General features: G+C 32.4%; 1 protein-coding gene across 1 annotated transcript in view; it reads right to left on the reverse strand.

Annotated features, from left to right (window-relative positions):
- Positions 1-2,221, reverse strand: part of LOC107453521 (choline/ethanolamine transporter flvcr2a) — a gene marked incomplete in the record, with an annotated part of 26,886 nt that extends 24,665 nt beyond the window's left edge. Inside the window, 1 exon segment of the mRNA XM_071178318.1 lies at positions 1,982-2,221.
- Positions 2,222-4,879: the final 2,658 nt, after the last annotated feature.

Consider the following 4,879-nt stretch of genomic DNA (forward strand, 5'->3'; position numbering starts at 1 on the left):
ACGTCTAAAAAACGTTTAAGTGTTTGTATTGAATGCATTGAATTTTTTTATATTTCGCGTTTATTTATGCATTGAATTTTCACGCTTTAAAATGCAGAATATTAGTGAAGCAATATTTGATAATTTATTTTGCTAATATGTTTCTTATTTAGCTAATGTTTTGATTTTTTCACCATGTACAATCTAAATAGCTAATATACTTTTTAAAAAGCCAATAAGAACATTGGTAGAATTCTTCTACAAAAGTACAATACTATGTCTTTGATGATAATATATTATGTCTGATGTATGTTATGGGAAGTTTGCGAAGGAGAAAAAAAAATCAATGATGCTGCAGAATCAGCAAAAATACCAAAACTGACGTCTTGTTTTCTTCAAGGATACATTTCACCAGCTCTCCATCAACCAGTAAACAAATTGAAATTTCCAATAGTGAAGGGCCCCAATCTAAGGGCCCGAAAAATTTGAATGGCTTAGGGCCCCGAATACGCTTAATCCGGCACTGTTGGTAGCGTTGTGTATAGATCAATATCTATATTTCATGAGTATTGAGCATTGATGTACAAATTATTAGACGCACTGTAAGATTCTATGTAAAATAATAATTATCAGGTGATACTCTATACAGCTTTGTTGTTTTTACGAGACTGAAACCGGTTTGCACTTGTTTATGTTCGTACATCAATGGGTTAACATTGTAATGCAATACGTTCAAAAATAAGTACAAATAGGAAGTATATAAAAAATCTCTCTAATTAAATCTCATTACATGTATGTTTAAATATAAAAATACTAGTGGGATGCGCCCCCTGCTCGCTAACGCTAGCCAACCCCCATAAAATTGCTACGCAATCTTAAATGGTTTGCTTCGCTCGCTACTAACTTAGGTACATTTCAAATGCACAAAATTCTAAAAATTCAAAACAATCATTCAAATCCATATAAAAACTTTTTTTTTAAAAAAAATTACATCTTTTTAGTAAATACTAAGTCATTAAAATAAATTTGAATTAAAATAAATGACATTGTTAAATCTATTAGAAACGTGCTATAGTATAATTCGTGATATAAATCAAAAATCGTCAAATAAATTCGTAATATAAATTCGTCAAATAAATTCGTGAAAAAGAGCGCTTTCGACAAAATACTAAAATAGAGATCTATCGACAAAGACTACTCACTTCTGCCTAGCTTAATAGTATGAGATTGTCGCAGCTGATGCTCCCTGGTTATTTCAGTTCCCGTTTCAAAAAGCGCTATATGTTGAGCCACCTCAGCTAGATTCGGCATGTGATACTTTTAGAGGCAATCCTTGGTCGATTCGCCGTGTAAGAGAAATAGTAACGTAAACAAAACAAAGTAAACGTTACCACCGGCGGAAAAGAAATACAGCCAAAATTTGGGAGCCACGTAAGAGAATTATATATACAAGATTGCATATAAATTCGTGCAAAACATGCAATTATTAAAACACTACAGTGCATTTAATAATTTGATTCAATTATTATAATATACTAATATTAATACCTGATATAATAAATATTCTATATTTATATAATATATCGTCTAATTTATCCTATTGTCGAATTTATATTATATATTGTCTCATTCAGCCAATTGATACAAGAATGTAAACAAGTGCAAACCGCGTAAAAACAATAAAGCTGTATAGTATCACCTGATAATTAAGATTTTACATAGAATCTTACAGTGCGTCTAATAATTTAACCAGGTACTGTAATACTAAAATTTTAAATTGACATTCGTGTAGAAAAAAAGATTTTTTTGTTGCTAATTTTTCTGCAGAATGAAAAGTTTTTTTTTTTATTTCATAATTTCAGACATTATTAAAAAAAAAAAAACCCGTAACGAGCCCTTTCAGAAACAATTTTCTGCTATTCAAATAAATGTATAAACCAATTTATTAAAAAACACTCTTAGCATTTCTTAAATCAATTAGGATAACAGAATCATTATTTACCTTATTCTCTAATTCAGTCTTGAGAACTTTTTCTTGCGTAAACTTCTTTAAAAATAATATACCTCTGAAATATAAGCTAACTGTAACTGCAGCCATTCTTCCTTCTAACTGGAACCATAATCAATGCAATTATACGTCTTTTATGCATTCAACACTTTTTTTACGATTCTCAAAGCAATAACCCGTAGATATACGGTTGATGGAAAAAAGATTCCGTTAAAAATCAGAACTGGAAATTGATCATTGTTTTCAAAAGAATGTTGCTTTTCGAATAATCGCCATGAATGATAAACCCAGTTTCATTGCCCATACCAGGGTTTATATCTTTTTCTCCCGTAATTTCAGCCAAGTCTTAACCAGTATTCAAATCATGAGTTACATTGTTTTGGGGGCTATAAAAATATCATAAATTAACGTTTTGATTTATAACTAAACACACACAAGAAAAAAACTGTTGGTATAAATGTAAACCAAATATTTAGTTAGAATTCATGATTTAATTATAGTGTTTCGTGCACCTTGTAAAGAAATATAAGGTGATAATTTTGATTTACAGCTATGAAGTAGCATGTTTATAACATATTAAGATATATCAATAGTTTAAACATGTTGAATCCTTACCAAAATTATATGTTTGCATATTGCTATTGTACCGGTTTCTCTTGAAATTATATTTTTTCGAGGTTTAAACATATTGAGTATTTGATTATGCCCATTTCTTATAGTTAAAATGGCGGCCCTTTTTTTTACAGGTTCGATTCCAGATTTGGGTACTTATTCACTTCCTACTATTGGTCCACACTCTCCATATTATCTTGTTCAAATTTTCAGTCGTTAATGAAATACTTTTTATTCATCCACTCAGATTCAATTATATTTATTTAAACTTGTGGTGGATGATACTTTATGTTAATACAGTTTTTGTTATTCAAATATTAATTCATTCATTAAATACGGATGAACAAAAAACGAAATGGAATTTTCTGATGGGTTAAGCGTTAGTCACTGTTTTAAATTTTACAATAAGCGATTTAGTTTTTCACGTATTTTAAAAATAACATCAGAGATAATTTCTAACTTATAGCTCTATTTGAACAAAATAATAGTTTAATGCTCACATTTAAATTGTCCCGCAGTGGACTGATCGTTAAGACACGGTTCCCAGCAGATCACCGAAGTCAAGCATCACGGGCTACGGTCAGTGTGCGGGTGAGCGACCACTTGGAACAGCCCGCGTAAGGACCGAGGGTGTGCGGTATTGGTCCTCGTTAAACTGTTCTACCGTAAAGTGCTCGACTTTGCGTCGGGATAACGAAGCGGGGGTGCCATGCCCTCTGCAGAGGATCTAAATTGTGATGGCATGTCTTCGGATCATCCTCAAGGATGTTTCCCAGACCGTCGCCAATAGCTCATAGTGCAGCTCTAGTGCGACGTAAATGAACAACAACAACAACATTCGCTGCTTCAGATAAATTCAATAAAGAACAATACATCGTAGCACGTGTATTCCACGTCACCAAATGTATACTTTTATGGGCGTCTCATAACACGCGCTTTTTTTTTTCAATTCCAACAAAAGTTCACACTATATTCCTACTATAAGGCCAAGTGGCCGAGCGGTCAGCGTGCCTGACTGTGAAGCCAATGGTTGCGGGTTCGAATCCCGCTCAGGGCATGGATGTTTCTCTCTGTGTGTGTTCTCTATTGTGCGATGCGTGAATGTGGCCCACCCTATAAACGGGTATGTGGCAGTGTGGCGTGGGTAATGTTGCTCGCCTCCGTGACTTAGGTTCACAGGTGCCCACTGGGTAACGCTAAATGAGTAACAACTCCGGCATCTTCCTAGGCGAAGAACGCAAGTTCAGTGCCTGCCGTTAAAAAAATAAAAATAAAAAAAATATTTATATGTCTTGTTCACATTTTCAATCGTTAATAAAATACTTTTTATTCAAGTTCAAATATATTTTTTTAATCTTGTAGTGGATGATACTTGATGTTAATACAGTTTTTTTTCTAATATTAATTCGTTCATTAAATAGGGATGAGCGAAAAACGAAAGGGAATTTTCTGATGGGTTAAGCGTTTGTCATTGTTTTAAATTTTACAATAAGCAATTTAGTTTTTCACATATTTTAAAACTAACATCAGTGACAATTTCTAACTTATAGCTCTATTTGAACCAAATAATAGTTTAATGCTCACATTTAAATTATTAATTATTATTTTCTATTCGCTGCTTCAGGTCCCGCAGTTGACTGATCGTTAAGACACGGTTCCCAGCAGATCACTGAAGTCAAGCATCACTGACTNTCCCACACCGTCGCCAATAGCCCATAGTGCAGCTCTAGTGCGACGTAAATGAACAACAGCATTCGCTGCTTCAAATAAATTCAATAAAGAACAATACGTGGTAGCACGTGTATTCCACGTCACCAAATGTATACTTTTATGGTTGTCTCATAATACGCGCTTTTTTTTTTCAATTCCTACTATAAGTTCCCACTCTCCCTATATATATTTATATGTCTTGTTCACATTTGCAATCGTTAATAAAATACTTTTTATTCAAGTTTAAATATATTTTTTTAATCTTGTAGTGGATGATACTTGATTTTAATACAGTTTTTTTTCACATCTTAATACATTAATTAAATTTAATTAATAAATTTTAGTCTTATATCAGAAAAAATTTTTTAAAAGTAACTAAGATAAAAAAAAATTTCTTTCTTGACTTAAGACGGAACTGACTTTAAGAAAAAATTTTATATTACTTATTTCGAGGTTAAAACATAATGAGTATTTTATCAAGTGCCTCTTCCTTATGGTTAAAAAGCGGTCTTTGTCTGGAACAGGTTCGAATCCAGACTTGGGTTCTCATTTACTTCTATGTCTGTTTAC

This window comes from Parasteatoda tepidariorum, chromosome 3 (assembly GCF_043381705.1).
Source record: "Parasteatoda tepidariorum isolate YZ-2023 chromosome 3, CAS_Ptep_4.0, whole genome shotgun sequence".
Taxonomy (NCBI): Eukaryota; Metazoa; Arthropoda; class Arachnida; order Araneae; family Theridiidae; genus Parasteatoda; species Parasteatoda tepidariorum.